Source organism: Triticum dicoccoides, chromosome 1A (genome assembly GCF_002162155.2).
Source record: "Triticum dicoccoides isolate Atlit2015 ecotype Zavitan chromosome 1A, WEW_v2.0, whole genome shotgun sequence".
NCBI lineage: Eukaryota > Viridiplantae > Streptophyta > Magnoliopsida > Poales > Poaceae > Triticum > Triticum dicoccoides.
In genome coordinates, this window is record NC_041380.1 from 413,019,403 (window position 1) to 413,036,483 (window position 17,081).

Here is a 17,081-nt window from a genome sequence, read left to right on the forward strand (position 1 = left end):
CTGGAATTTAGTCTATTTTGCGCGGCCCAATAACTATTTCAGAAATTCTTAATAAATCTTAGAGGCTCACTTAGCCCATTTATACAAGCCAAGGGATAATACTAAAGTTTAGACTCACATTGCTAGTTTAGTGGGAGTTGGATCTCCTTATAAGGGAGGTTTTTTCCCCACTTGTACGAGCATGAGAACAAAAGGGATATCCACGCGCGCTCCTCCTCCGCCGTCCGCCTCGCTACGCCTCGACGCGGGTTGCGGGAATGAGCCGAGCCGATATCTATATTTTTACCACGCACTACGGGTATACGAAAGGTCATGTGGGAGTTGAAACGTTTTCTGTAGTGGACACTGAATTCGAACGGCGCGCCTCTTCGGTCGCTGTCTGTTCGCTTCGTCTCCCTTCGTTGCTTCACCTCCTGCCGCAGCCTCTTCGCGTCCTTCTCCTGTGCCTATATAAGAGATGTCGCTCCTCTCCAGAGAGACACAACAAAATCTCCTCTTCCTCTTGCCACAAAGTTTCGACCACTGCGTTGATGCTACGTTCTTCCCCATCCCGTCTTGCGGCGTGCACCGCGGACCGGGATAGTAGTCCTCCGAAACCGCATCTTTTGAGTCCTGTACGGGAAAAGTGTGATAAGGTTTTTGGGGAGCGCTCAGCGCGGCTACTGGCTGCTTCATCACGGACGATCCGGTCGCCGACGACTACTTCCCCGATGTCCACGACCTCCTTGACGACATGGCAGGCGAGGACACCGACCCTAAGTCCAGCGCTTCTGCTGCTGCTGTACCGTACGTGTTTTTGTCTTTCCTGTCAAAGGTTCCGCCGCAGTTCCTTGTTCTAGTCTTTGTCCTACACATGTTAGGTTCTACTTCATATATGCTACTTGCTATACTGTCTGCTTTAGATATGATAAGCTACAGTTCATATATGTAGAAGCTATTTACCTTTTCTCTGTCAGAACGCATGACTTATTTTATCTTTACTATATTAGTCATATTTTATCTAGTATTTCTGTTAATAAAATCATTTGGTAAATTGCTCATATTTTCAACAGGTGGTGCCTTCGGCTTGCGGACCGGGCAAAGAGTCCATGTCGATGACGGGAATCATGGGAGCGGGCTTGAGCAGAGTTCGTGTCGGAGTAGGAGTTCGTGGCGGCGGAGGAAGGAGGGGATCAATGGCTGCCGCCTGCGTTGGGGGCTTTTTTTTCTTTTGAGAATCCTGCGTTGTGGGCTTCGACGGTTTCTTTTACAGAAAATCGACCTAGCGGAAAACCGGGCCGATGTACAGCAGCTAGACACGAGAGAAGGTCCAAGTAGATCGCAGGCCCAGCCAAGCGACAACCACAGAGGATGACCAATTGTAAGGAATTTCCTATATGACGATGGTGTCGTATTTTTTAATTTGATCACTTTTTAGAAAGAGTGATTTCAAAAAATCTTCATTTTTTGATATGTTCAATATTTTTAAATTTATTTTAGAATTGTAAAGATTGTTTTCAATTTCAAAAAATTATAATAAAAAAACACAATTAAAAATTTGTTCATGCATTTCAAAATTTATTCACGTGGTTCAAATTTTTGTTGAACATTTCCTAGAAACCATGAACAATTTTTTAAAGACAAATAATGTTTGAAAAACAGAACATTTTTTGAATAGCATGAGCAAAATTTTGAAATTTCAAACTTTGGCTAGCAACACTCCTTAACCAGTGAGATGTCTATAGTTTGAATCCTTGTGCGTGCACTGCTTTTTGTGAATTGTTGTTGCGCTACACTACGAGCAGGGAGAACGGGCGTGCACGCCAACGGGTCGGCCCAATCGAGGCGTCAAAGAGGAGCTCACCGATTGTAATGCAAGCTCAGTCGAACAACACCAAAAAAAAGTAGTCGTTGGTGTCGCCTTTTCCCTCTCTCCAGGTTTTGTCTCTTCTCTTGTTGCTCCGCCGAGGTTTTAGTTTATCTTTTCTCCTCCCATCTGGGGTCTTGTTCGGGCTGACCAGGGGTTGCGCTATAGTACCAGCAGGGGCGAACGGGCGTGCACGCTAATGGGTCGGCCAGTCAAGGTGTCAATTAGGAGCTCCCCGATTATCACACAAGCTTAGTCGAGCGATGAAAAAATAAGCAGTCATTGGTATCGCCTTTTCCCTCTCGCTAGGGTTTGTCTCTTCTCTCATCGCTCTTCGGTGTTCGTGTTTAACTCTTCTCCTCTCATTTGCGGTCTTGTTCGGGCTGACCAAGGGGTGGTCTCTTACTCTCGTACGACTTCCCGGCCTTTGTGAGCTATGGTTTGGATTATGAGGAGGGAATTCAGTGGGTATATTCATTTTGAATATTGGCATATCGCACAAAAGGCGTAATCATATGATTCTTAATATAACTAAAGCGGAATGAATTTATTTTGAAAACAAATGCTCAAATAATTCAGTAACACTTCAAAGTTGTTCAACTTAAGAAACAAACATCAATGTATCACATCCATATTAACATACTAATTAATTAACTAATTAACAGTTCATCGGCTGGTATATTCATGACTTAGTAGACCTTAGTTTTAAACATGGTCAACGACAACCATCATATGAGAGTCATTGCGATTGCTCTTCCTTATGGTGATTATCACAAGGGTGTCCACCCTTAGTTCTCTCTTTCCTGTCATGAACTCCCGCCGGCCGGACTCATAGAATGATATGCACCCATCCGATTCCATCTTGTACTGGACGTTTGTGACATGCCATGTTGGTCCATGGCGTACTCCAGCAGTGCCGATGGCAGGGATGTCCACTCCAAAAAACATCTTCATAGGTAACTTCTGAACTCCCCAACATTAAGAGCAAATAGAAAGCACGCAATGTTAGACATCTCACCATACTTGGTTATGACCCAAAAAAATATGAAAGAATACAAAACACCTCACCATGACTTTTTTGACAATGCTGGTTTTAGTTAAACGGTGCACAAAGGGCTTCCCCAAGAAGGACAAACTGGATGGTAACATCGCGGTGACATTCATGTTCTCATCCTGAGTAAGCTTCTTCATTCTTTGAGAGAAAATTGCAGAAAAGAATGGATCATCATCTTCATCTTGGTTGTCCTCATCTTCACCTTGGTTGCCCTCATCTCCATCTTGGTTGTTCCATCATCCTGGTCATCTTGCTTGTCCTCGTCATCTTGGTCATTGTCATCGTCATCGTTGTTGAAATACAATGTCCTTAACCTGTTGACCTCTCCTTTTTAGGAAAAGGCTATGTACTCTCCTCCTCTAAAATTATTCTGTGAAATGTACTGCTCCCATATCCAACGCTATATATGATGGTTCTATCCTTTTGTTAACGCACATACAGTTTGAATGTGCGCCCATGATCATCCTCATAGTACATAACCTTACTGCATAAATTGTTGAAGTCAACCCTTATGTTGCATGGGATACACTATGCGATAGTTAATAGTCAACAATAAAGTCAGTAAAACAATTAAACAATTGATTAGAATTGAATACAAATTGAAGTTAAAGACGGTTACCACTGATTTTTGAAATCACTTCCTCAAGAAGACCTCGAACTGCACTGTAGTTTCAATACTGTCCATACATGGATTTTTGCAGAGCTGGAAGATCTTACGCCTCATGATCCCTAATAATCATTTTGAAGCACTTATTAATGTTAAATGGTTGGCATGAATATTAAATTATGAAAGTAATAGTGAGATGAGGTGCCGGCTAAGAAGGGTCCGAGAAAATTTGGCATGACCTTTGCTTAATATTGAACATATTGAGTACCAGAAATTTGACAAAACGGAAGTTAATCAACGTTCCACAAAAATGTTGACACTCATTTTCAAATCTTTGTGAATAACATGGTAAGCACATGCACTTGTTATATGTAAGAAAATTTGACTCAATTCCACTTATATTGAGTGACAAAAACAAAATTCGACATGAACTTTGCTTTAGAAGTTAACATATTGAGATACATAAATTTGGTGAAACAGAAATGAATCAACATTCCGCCAAAACTTTGTTACTCCTTTTCAAATCCCTATGAATAACATGATAAGCCCATGCACTTGTCATACGTAATAAAATGCAAACATCATCACCACTTGTCATATGTAGAGGCTAACCGACCCTAAATCACTTTAATAATAGATCTAATCTTTACCGACTCAAATAAGGTATTAGTTTTTGTTCTATTAGAGAAAAAGATCGCATTTTTCCACTTCATTCAAATAAAAGTTGTACCCGTACAAAATTATCCACTTTATCAATTTACTTATCCTACCTAGGCCTATGGATTTCTCTATCAATTCCCTTACCTTATCCTTACCCATGAGGTTCCTACATTTGATCCTAAATTGAGTTGGGAGTTGTTGCGTGCATACCAAAAAGGTTATTATACACCCCAATGCAACCCCATCCCTTCAAATAAATAAAGTAACACAAAAGAACACAAAAATAGTATACCGGTGGTGGCTTTTCTGGCCGCGGACACAACGGCGGGAAGAAGGCGTTGGTCGTGTCGGATGACGACAGCTATGGTTGAGGTGGATGACAAGACGACGAGCAAATCTGGCGGCAGCGTGGGTCGGAAGCGAACGACAAGACGGCGAGTAGATCCGGCGGTGGCTGCGGAGGCGGATGGGGCGGCTAACAAATCTGCGGCAGTGCGAGTCGGAGGGATGGCGGCGGTGGCCGAGGCGCAGGATGGCGTGGAAGGGGGAGATGAGGGCTGACTGAGATAAATGAAATGGAGGGAGGGGAAACGAAAAATAGATTGGTGATGGTTCGGCCAGCGCGGAGGGGGACGTAATTGTGTGTGGAGAGCAGTGGCGGGTAGCTAAATGCGCGCCACTGCAGAAATTTTTTAATTTGGATTTATTTGGTGCGTTTTGCCAAAACTGAGTTACCGCCACAACTATGTGAGAAATAGTGGTCGTTAGTACATTCATGCCAGCCACTACACTTTCCATCCCGCGGGCTTATTTGGTAGAGCCTACCTGTGACAGGCGCAAGCTAGCGCCCGCCACTGGGATGCGGTTAGCTGTGATGGGATGCGGTTAGCTGTGACAACTATTTTCGAATAATATCAATGGCGGCTGCCCTGCCCTGCCCACCACTAATTATAGTTCACCTATAGACCTTCTCTTGTTAGTTCCTTGAGTTAATCTAGGCCAGGAGATCTGAACCACTCATCAAACATGGCTTTGATCTTGCAGTTGGAATGGAAGCAAACGATGACAAGGCATCTAGCTGGCCCAGCGTGCATGGTGATGATCTGGGAAATTGCGTTCATGCATTCGCCATCCCTGTCGGGGAGCTCAGTGTTGGAAATATGCCCTAGAGTTTCCATATTCATAATTAAAGAGTTTATATTATATGCTATAACTGCTACGATCGTGGAATATGCGATTCAGTGGAAAACTCATATGCACGTGTGGAATGATATACAGTTAAATAAAAGGTTCCTAGTATTGCCTCTAGGACTAGCTCAAGTGTTCACTACAAAAAAAAGACACATCCGTGACATTTTGGGCCGAACGATTTTTTTTTCTGTCATACCTATGACACTTCTATGATGATAATTGTGACAAAACCCGATATCATCATAGATGTGGTGGGCTCCTACTTCTATGACAAAAAATCATGACAGAAAATGGGCTTTTCGTCCTGGGCGGGCCGGAGACACAGCTGTCGGTGTCAAAACCGGCGGATCTCGGGTAGGGGGTCCCGAACTGTGCGTCTAAGGCGGATGGTAACAGGAGGCGGGGGACATAATGTTTACCCAGGTTCGGGCCCTCTCGATGGAGGTAATACCCTACTTCCTGCTTGATTGATCTTGATGATATGAGTATTACAAGAGTTGATCTACCACGAGATCGTAGAGGCTAAACCCTAGAAGCCAGCCTATGATTATGATTGTTGTTGTCCTACGGACTAAACCCTCCGGTTTATATAGACACCGGAGGGGGCTAGGGTTACACAGAGTCGGTTACAAGGAAGGAGATCTACATATCCGAATTGCCAAGTTTGCCTTCCACGCAAAGGAGAGTCCCACCTGGACACGGGACGAAGTCTTCAGTCTTGTATCTTCATAATCCAACAGTCCGGTCGAAGTATATAGTCCGGCTGTCCGAGGACCCCCTAATCCAGGACTCCCTCAGTAGCCCCTGAACCAGGCTTCAATGACGATGAGTCCGGCGCGCAGATTGTCTTCGGCATTGCAAGGCGGGTTCCTTCTCTGAATACTCCATAGAAGATTTTGAACACAAGGATTGTGTCCGGATCTGCAAAACAAATTCCACATACCACCGTAGAGAGTATATTATTCCACAAATCTAATCTGCTGACAACTCTTCATAACGTGACGTCCTGCCATGGCCCGGTCATTACGAACCGTTTTTCCCTGCCTGCCACTACACGTGTTGCGAGGCGGTTTTATTGGCACGTCTTGTCGAAGCAGAGATCGTGTTCCCCTTATCATGGGATTCTCATCAATACGGGTGCGGGTAACCCAGTCGTGCTTGTTAGTACGACTCCTCGATTTTAGGCAAGTTCCAAATGGTCACGCGGAGGACTCTTGATATTTGCCCTCTTTATAAAGGGGCCAAGGCATGTCCTTTTCTTCTCGCGCTCAATCCTTCCCTTCCCCCACCTTGAGTTCCAACACCCAAGGCTCAGGCTAAGCGCTTCGGACCTTCAACCATGTCCGGATCCAACCTTCAAGGCTGGTGGATGGCTTCCTCTGTCACAGAGGAGGACATCAAGAAGCTAAGGGAAGCCAGGTATCTGACCGCCGAAATCTCGCACAAGCTGCCTACTCAAGGGCAGGCCATCCCCATTCCCGAACCCAATGAGAGTGTCGTATTTGTTTCCCACTTCCTCCGAGGGCTAGGCTTTAATCTTGATCCCTTTGTTAGAGGGCTCATGTTCTATTATGGGCTCGACTTCCACGATCTAGCTCCAGATTCCATCATTCACATATCGTCGTTTATCGTCGTGTGTGAGGCCTTCCTCCGCATCACCCCACACTTCGGATTATGGCTCAAGACCTTCAATGTGAAGCCGAAGATGATTGATGGGCGACACGCAGAATGCAGAGGTGCCATAATAAGCAAAGGCGTCGATGCTCCATGGCCAAAGGGTTCCTTCCCGAAGATGTCCAACTTATGGCAGCGGGAGTGGTTTTACATCATAGCTCCCCGAAGTACTAAGTAGGTAGCTGCCCCCGCCTTCCGTTCGGGCCCCTCACCGCAACTGGCGTCATGGGTTAACAAGGGGCTAGACTGGGGTCCGGTTAATGACGTGCCGATATTGCAGAGTCACATCTGAGATCTCCTCAAGAGAGATGTCAGCCTTGTCAAGGTAATGCAAGTCATGCTAGTTCATCGGGTCCTGCCATGCCAACGCCGACCTCTCCGTATGTGGGAGTTCAACCCGGAAGGACCGCGAACTATTCAGCAATTCTTCGGCGTGACGCTCGAAGAGATGTATGGATTGTTCTTCGGACCAGGAATAAAGTGTCCGGACACCACCGAGGATGCGGGTCTAAACTGCAATCGCCCAGATACCCACGTAAGTAATTCTGCGGCCGAACACGTTGTCTTTTCATTTGTCATAACATCATTCTGAAAAAATTGCTCTTGGCCAGGACTGGATAAGAAAGACGAAGATGATCAGGTGTTCGGCCCCCCTTCTCGAAGGCTCATAGGATCATGTACTAGCCAGGATGCTTGAGCACGCACCTTATCAAGTGCCATCGGGGGAAGATAAAGGGAGGAATAAAGAAGCCGAAAGCGGGCCTCACGCATTACTCATCCAAACCGGGGGAATTAGTGTCTCCATGAAGGAGGATAATTGGGGAGAAGAATCTGAAATTCCCTCTCCCCAAGGAAGGAAAAGGACCGCCTCTGAAGACTTGGAAACAAGGGTTTCCAAACGAGGGAAGAAACCTTCGCTAGGGGGTCCTGCCCCGGAGGGCATCCTTACCGCACAGTGCCCGCAAGGGGATCAGCCCTCCACCGAGCTGTAAGTGAACAAGAGTACCTTTGGTAAATATATCATGCTTTATCTCCGAGGATAATAACTGAGACATATGTCTTGCTGGCCGGATCGTAGCCCTTCTCGACAGAGTTCGTCTTCGGGGGTTCTTCTTCCAGAGATGATGGAGAGCAAAACGCCTCCCCCTGTCTTCCCGTCTCCTGGGGCGGACAGCCCTGAGGTGTCATCACGGAGGATTTCTTCTGATCCGCCAAGGCCAGAGGGTAACCCTTCGGCCACCCGGAGTCCGGAGTATTCGGGTCCTAAGGGGAGCAACAGAAAGAGTCCGGGATTGTCTGGTGCACAACCGGACATACTGATGGGTATTTTGGAGCAAGCGGCTATCTCAGAGGAGCATCGTACTTTAATGGGTACGGTGGTTGAGAGGATCTCATCCGCCACAAGTGGGTTGCATGAAGCTTTTACGAGCCTGCTAAGAGGCTTTGAGGTACGTAAAGTAATATATAAAATTTTTGATGGTACCACACACGCTAGGTGTGCTCTATATAGATAGTAGCCCCTGAGACTCTGCTTGCTGTCCAGAGGCGGCAAACAGAAGATCGTAGTCCCAGGTAATGATCGCGCTGCTTTCATGTGCAGGCGGCTGACAGTCCGGTGGCTGACCGGATTGCTGAGTTGGCCGGAATGAGCCGGCAACTTGATGCAGCAGATGCCGACATTATGCGAACAAGCGGCTTGACGAGGCACAGGGTATGTATTTTTGGGTGGTCAACAAATATTAAGAGGAGCATGATGATACTATCTATAATATGTTGTGACTGCAGATGGAGCTGCCGCCGTGGAGACCCTTCAGGCGGAACTTGCCCGAGCCAAGGAACAAGCCAGGAGGAGTGATGCAGCCGCCCTAAAGGCGGCCGAAGACTTAAGAGCCGAACAGGCTGCTCATCGCAAGAGCGAAGATAAAATAGCCAAGATGGCTATTGAGCTGAAAGATGCCGCCGACCGATATGAGCTTCTTGAAAAGGAAAGCCAAGCGAGAGCGGCTGACTTGAAGAAAGCCGTGGAAGCAGCCAAGGAAACCCGTTCTGAAATCAGAGTGACGAAGGAGGAGCTCCATCAAGCCAGAGACATCACGGCTGGGAAGCCCTTTTTGTTGCGGACGAAGTTCAGATCCGAAGTATGCCCTTCTGGATCAATTATGGAGTGCTGCAGATGCGTATTCGGACTTGGCAATGAGTGCTGCTGATGCAACTGCATTTTTCAAAGATCAAAAAGATCACGAAGAGGAAAAGTTGTTCTGGTCATAGTTCAGTGCTCCAACACGTCCGCTGCTGTTAAATGAGCAAATGGTCGAGTGGGCTGAGCTCCATAGGTTGTCCGGGCTTGCCATGAGGTCTGTCGTGGATCATCTTTGGCCGAAAGGACCAAGGCCGAATAGTTATTTTAGTTTAGTGCAACGATTCCTTGGTGTTGTGCCGCATATCGACGCTATAAAGAGGTCGGCGTGCATAGATGGTGCGCGGATGGCTCTTGCCCATGTTAAGACATACTGGGCAGATATGGATGCCACCGCTATTGCAACCCGGGGTCCGGCCGTAGGACAGGTCTCGGCCGAGCACTATTTTGAAGAAGTCCTAGAAGGTGCTCGTTTAATAGAGGCTCAGTGCTCGAAAAGTATCATGTTCGAGTGACATGTATCCCAATTGTAAAAACAATGCTATTTGGATTATAAAGGCTGTGTCTATACTTTTGCCTGAAAGTATTATGATGCCTCATGTGCGGCCGTTTATGTATGTATATAACCTGAAAGTTTGCAATCGTCGGCTTCAGCCCCCACGCATATAATGTGGGGGTGTTTGGAAAAGCGCATATTCACACTTGATCCAACGTCTTGGTCCATTAAGGAGGTGATAGCGTAGCGAACAAGGCAATCGGACTATATTGCTTTAACACTTTCACTTAGCCATAGGAGTTTGACAGTGGGGCTACTATATAGCCCCTGGTACTTCCGTGCTTATCCGAGTACGGTGCGCGTACATACATGACCGGGAAACCGGTCCTTCGTTAATGCGGAGAAATCGCGAAGATTCCGCTGAGTCCTCGAGTGGTTGACCAGTCTCGCGCTTTATCATGACAATCAGTTTTCGGCTTTCTCTACTGAGGTGCTCATCCAGATTAACCAGGGCACAATCGCAGTAGTTCTCCCGGTGCCACCTTAGCCGATAGAGCAGAACGTAAGGTAGAAAAACACGGGAGCCGGGCAAACCCAACTATTGACCAAAGACATGATTCGGAGCTGATGCATATAAGGCCAAACTCACGATGCCGAACACTCCCTAAGGTATTTGGTCTTTACAACATATACTGGGCTGAGTAATGCCCTCGATAGTAAGCCATGAATTTCCAGGTACGTGTGCATTAGTCTGACGTGACGAAATGCCAATAACGCCAGCATCCCTCTTGGTTATGTTGAGTATCCAGAGGGTGTGAAGCAACAAGAGACGGTAAAAAAAGGTTTACACATGGTCTTAATCTAAAAAGAAACCTTTGAATGGGGCCCTGCTGCACGTCTGCGCCTGTGTCTCCGTTGTGCCGTATCCTGGAGGGGTGTAGCACGATGATCATCTGTAAGAGAGAAAAACCCAGGTGAAAGTTTTCGTGCAAAAAATTGGTTATTCTTAATAAACCTTTAAAATTCAATCTAAATAAGGTCAAGCCGAACTGCAGTCCTTTTTACATGTGGGAAGCCCCTAGCACCACCTATGGGGGTATATCCATCGACCCCAGTCTTAGGTTTATCTGAGCTGTTACAACTAGTGGTGCGCTGGACTCGTCTAGCCGTGTCCGCGGTCTTGACGACTGATCATTTATTCTGGTTGTAGAGGCCACTCAGTGTTCGGCTGCTAAAGCCGCCACACATTCCTCCGCATGTAAGGAATGCTCTATGTTTCTGCTAACTATGATGATGCCACGTGGACCGGGCATCTGAAGCTTAAGATAAGCGTGTAACGCCCCAAGACCGATGTGCCAGGTGTCCTCCAGTTATTCGTTGTTGTTTGCCTTGTCTTCCTTGCGTGTCATGCATTGCATATCATGTCATCATGTGCATTTCATTTGCATACATGTTCATCTCATGCATCCGACCATTTTCCCCGTTGTCCGTTTTGCAATCCGGCGCTCCTATGTCATACGGTGTCCCTTTCTACCTCTTTTTCGTATGCGGGTGCTAAATGTTTTCGGATTGGACCGAGACTTGCCAAGCGGCCTTGGTTTACTACCGGTAGACCGCCTGTCAAGTTTCGTACCATTTGGACTTCGTTTGATACTCCAACGGTTAACCGAGGGACCAAAAAGGCCTCGTGTGTGTTGCAGCCCAACACCCTTCCATTTTGGCCCAAAACCCACCTAAACCTCCTTCATCATCTCGGTCGTTCGATCACGATCGCGTGGCCGCAAACCGCACCTCGTTTGGACTCTCCTAGCTCTTTCTAAGCCTATATAAAGATCCCCAACGAAAATTCCCGGGTCTTCCCCTTCCTCTAACCCTAATTTTCCCTCGCGCCGCGCCGGACATGTCCGGACCCGGCCGGACAAACCTGCCGCTGCCGTCCGTGCCAATGGCCTCTCGCCACGTGTCCCGCGCCTCCTCCCACCATCGCCGGCCTGGGCGAGCCCAGATCGGGCCCCCGAGCCCATCCGCACCGTGCCGCCCCGACGCGCCCGCGCCTCGCCGGCGCAGCCGCCCGCCTCCGCCGCCGCAAGGCAACCTCGCCGTCCGCGCCGCCTAGGATCTTCCCCGCGCCGCGCCGCCTCGAGCTCTCGCTGGAGCACTGCCGGCCTAGCGCCGCCCGCCGCCACGGCCTCCCCACGCCTCGGCTGCTCCGGATCCGGCCACCGGAGCTCCTCCCCGTCCTTCTTTCTGGCGAGATCAAGCTTTTCCGGCGAAGATCTAGTCGAACCTCGTACGGCGTGCCCGAAACCCTAGATCCGTTTCGGGAGGTATAATTTCGGCTAAGTCCCTGAGTTTTCCAGATTCAAATGCCCATGTTCATCATGTCGTAACTCTGCATCCGTAGCTCCGTTTTGCGCGTGTAGCATATCAAAATGTTCGTCTCAGAGAGCACATCATTTCATCTCATTGCATCATTTTCATTTGAGCTCATCTTGATGCCCGAAATGCTTTTGGAAGAGTGATATTTGAGTTATTTGTCAGATCTGCTGCACTAAATAGCTATTTGTCATTTTTTTCCATGTTTATTGTGTGCATGATATGCTCCTGAGCTCTACATGTGTTTTGTTATATGCCATGCCATCTTTTCAGAGGTGCTATCCATGTATTTTTGTGATATGTGTGGTGACTAGCACAAGCTCGTAAAGTAGTGCATTCGTTAATGCTGATTTCAGGGACTTAGGATTTCACTAAGTCTTTGATCTGTTTTTATCAATATGTCGTATGTTCATGTTGTTTCCTAGTGATCCGTGCCTCTTTTGAGAATGATCAGTAAGGATGATTTGTTAATCGTGTAGTGCTCTATCCATCCATGTCTTTATTTGCAATTATGGAGCACCCTAGATTGAGTCAATCGAGCTCTACTTTTGCTATTTCGTGATTCCTGGTAGATTGTCTACTTGTTAGCGATTTTGCCGAGGATGTTGTTGTTGATCCATGCTTGCTATGTTGTTGTTCCTGCCATGTATAGCTTGTATAATGTGTATTCTTGATGGGTGTGTGCTTAGTTTGTCATGCCTTTCTCTGTAGTGAGTGCATCGAGCTCGTAAACATGCCTTCTTGATATCTGATTTGCATGTTCCAGTTTTTCTCCAAGTCTGTAACCTGTTTATGTTTTTGCCATGTTCACATGCTTGCAATTGTATTTTTTGATCCCTTTTGGCTCAAGGTCACTAAGGGACTTTTGTTAATCTCTTTGAGTAGCTCCATGTCATGCCTTGCTTTGCCATGTTAAGTTCCTGTAGCATCTAGTTTTCATGCTCCAAAGTGTGCTACCTGATCTGAAATTCCAGGCGTGTGTTAATTTCACTAAGTCTGAAACCTGTTTACCAATTGCACTTTTGCCATGCTTGTTTGAACCTGTTAATGGATGAATTGGCCGTAGCTCAGTGTTCATCTTTTTTCAAGCATCATGAGTGGATCCCTGCAATGTATTTTGTTGTCATGTTTGAGTGCTGTAGCATATTTATCTTGTTGCATTTGGATCGCTACTTGCTGTTTATCGCAGACCGGTGCCATATTTGTTTTGCTTGCCATTTCCAAACCGTGCCTCCGATTCCGGTGTTCTTTATATCGATTTCAACCGAAATCACCTCACCTTTCTAGTGGCGCACTTGGATTTCCAAGTTGAGGATAGGTTCAATCATTACTTTTCAAATCATGCATATGCATCGCATACCGCATCTCGCATATCATACCATGTTCATGTGTTGGTTGTTTACTACGTTGTGTGCTTCTTTTCGGTGCTTGCTTCTTCGGGTTGGTTCTGGTAACTTTGCGTTTGTGAGGACCCATTTGACTGCGTCCGTTTGTCTTCTTCATGGACTCATTCTTCTTCCTTGCGGGATCTTAGGCAAGATGATCATACCCTCGAAATCACTTCTATCTTTGCTTGCTAGATGCTCGCTCTTTTGCTATGCCTATGCTGCGATACCTACCACTTGCTTATCATGCCTCCCATGTTGTTAAGCCAGGCCTCTAACCCACCTTGTCCTAGCAAACCATTGTTTGGCTATGTTACCGCTTTGCTCAGCCCCTCTTATAGCGTTGTCAGTTGCAGGTGAAGATTGAAGTTTGTTCCTTGTTGGAACATGGAGATGTTGTTCCTTGTTGGAACATGTTTACTTGTTGGGATATCACAATATCTCTTATTTAATTAATGCATCTATATACTTGGTAAAGGGTGGAAGGCTCGGCCTTATGCCTGGTGTTTTGTTCCACTCTTGCCGCCCTAGTTTCCGTCATATCGGTGTTATGTTCCCGGATCTTGCGTTCCTTACGCGGTTGGGTAATAATGGGAACCCCTTGACAGTTTGCCTTGAATAAAACTCTTCCAGCAATGCCCAACATTGGTTTTACCATTCACCACCTAGCCTTTTCTTTCCCTTGGGTTCTGTAGACTCAAGGGTCATCATTATTTTAACCCCCCCGGGCCAGTGCTCCTCTGAGTGTTGGTCCAACTGAGCGATGTCCGAGGCTACCAGGGGCAACTCTGGGCTGGCTTACCCGACGTCTGGCTCATCCGGTGTGCCCTAAGAACGAGATATGTGCGGCTCCTATCGGGATTTGTTGGCACATCTAGGTGGCTTTGCTGGTTTTGTTTTACCATTGTCGAAATGTCTTGTAACCGGGATTCCGAGTCTGATCGGGTCTTCCCGCTAGAAGGTATATCCTTCGTTGACCGTGAGAGCTTGTCATGGGCTAAGTTGGGACACCCCTGCAGGGATTTGAACTTTCGAAAGCCGTGCCCGCGGTTATGGGCAGATGGGAATTTGTTAATGTCTGGTTGTAGAAAACCTGAAGTTGACCTTAATTAAAATGCATCAACCGCGTGTGTAACCGTGATGGTCTCTTCTCGGCGGGGTCCGGGAAGTGAACACGGTGTTGGAGTTATGCTTGACGTAGGTTGTTTTAGGATCACTTCTTGATCATAGTTGTTCGACCGTGCTTTTGCCTTCTCTTCTCGCTCTCATTTGCGTATGTTTAGCCACCATATATGCTAGTCGCTTGCTGCAGCTCCACCTCATACCTTTACCTTACCCATAAGCTTAAATAGTCTTGATCGCGAGGGTGCGAGATTGCCGAGTCCCCGTGGCTCACAGATACTTCCAAAACCAGTTTGCAGGTGCCGATGTTACCGAGCAGGCGACGCAAGCAAGCTCAAGGAGGAGCTCGATGAAGATCTTGTCCTTTGTGTTGTTTCGTTCTAGTTGATCAGTAGTGGAGCCCAGTTGGGGTCGATCGGGGACCTTGTCGCATTTGGGGTTCTTCTTTTATTTGGTTCCGTAGTTGGACCTTGATTGTATCTGATTGATGTAATGCTTTATTCATGTAATTGTGTGAAATGGCGATTGTAAGCCAACTATGTATCTCTTTCCCTTATGTATTGCATGGGTTGTGTGAAGATTACCTCACTTGCGACATTGCTTTCAATGCGGTTATGCCTCTAAGTCGTGCTTCGACACGTGGGAGATATAGCCGCATCGAGGCCGTTACAAAGCGTAATGTGGTATTGCATTAAAACAAGCAAAGGCCGTTCTTTTGAGTAGTGCTTGATAGCCGCTTCAGAATGGAGCGATATCAAAGGTTAACTTTTCACTTTGGAAGTTGTCGGGAGAACCAAATACAACTTCTAGTACTAGAGAGCCCATGCAGCGGGCCTCTGGGCTTGGTATTACTCCTTTAAAGGTAGTATTGCTTTGGCTGATTCTTGTCGGGTCTATCCCCATTTTTCGGACTGTGTCTTGATATATCAGATTAAGACTACTGCCGCTATCCATAAGGACTCGGGTGAGATGGTATCCGTCAATTATTGGGTCTAGTACCAAGGCAGCCAATCCTCCGTGTCGGATACTAGTCGGGTGATCCCTGCGATTAAAAGTGATCGGGCAGGCCGACCAGGGGTTGAACTTGGGGGTGACGGGCTCCACGGTGCATATGTCTCAGAGTGTGTGTTTGCTCCCCCTCTTCGTTACGTGAATCATGTTCACTGTTTTGACCTCTGGTGGGAATTTTTTCTGTCCCCCAGTGTTTTGCTGGCGAGGCTCATCCTCGTCTTCACTTGGTGTCTCCCTCTCCTTGTGTTCGGTGTTTAGCTTGCCGGCCTGCTTGAAGACCCAGCATTCTCTGTTGGTGTGATTTGCAGGTTTGTCGAAGGTGCCATGAATCTGACATAATCTGTCTAGAATCTTGTTTAGGCTGGACGGTCCATCTCTACTGCCTTTGAATGGCTTTTTCCGTTGACCGGGCCGAGAGCCCCTGAATCCGGCGTTTACCGCCGTGTTGTCTGGGCTTTCTTCATTGTTTCGACGCTTGCTTTTATTGTGTCGTGGTTTTCCATTGCCATCCCTGACTTCGGATGTGCCTGGGTCGCTGGTGTCGCTACGGGCCAGCCAACTATCTTCGCCCGCGCAAAAGAGGGTCATCAGGCTTGTTAGGGCTGCCATTGTCCTTAGTTTTTCCTGGCCGAGGTGTCTGGCGAGCCATTCGTCATGGACACTGTGTTTGAAAGCCGCCAAGGCTTCGACATCCGGGCAGTCAACAATTAGATTCTTCTTAGTGAGGAATCTGTTCCAAAGCTTTCGGGCTGACTCTCTGGGCTGTTGAATTATGTGACTTAAATCGTCTGCATTCGGAGGTCGGACATAGGTCCCTTGAAAATTAGCCCTAAAAGCATCCTCAAGCTCTTCCCAACTTCCAATTGAGTTTTTGGGGAGGCTCTTCAGCCAGTGCCGAGCTGGTCCTTCCAACTTGAGGGGCAAGTATTTGATGGCGTGGAGATCATCTCCGCGAGCCATGTGGATATGGAGGATAAAGTCCTCGATCCAGACCCCAGGGTCTATTGTTCCTTCGTATGCCTCTATGTTCACGGGTTTGAATCCCTTGGGAAATTCGTGATCCAGCACCTCATCAGTGAAGCATAGGGGGTGCGCGACACCCCTGTATTTGGCTGTGTCATGGCGTTCTGATGGTTGTAGTGTTCGGTTTTGATTCTGTGCCGGAGCACGCTTCCTAGATCCATTGATGGACCTGGTCAGACCGGCTTTTTGGTGCAAGTCCTCACGTAAATCATGTACTGACTTATGTTCGACATTGTTAGCCGCCCTATCGCGGCCACAGGATGGTCGATCCGGCTGATCGGCCATTTTATTTTTCGGCTATGTAGGCTCTAAAGCCTCGTCATCGAATTCAGGCAGCAGCTTGCGCTTTGGATAGCTATTTGTGTGGCGTCTGCCACCGTACTTTTCTTTAGCGTCGAGCACTTTGTTCCATCTACTGTTGAGTGTATTTTGCGTGGCCTTAAGCCTTTGTCGCTGCTTCTTCAGACTCCTTGCGGTGGCGATAAGCCTTCTGTGGAGG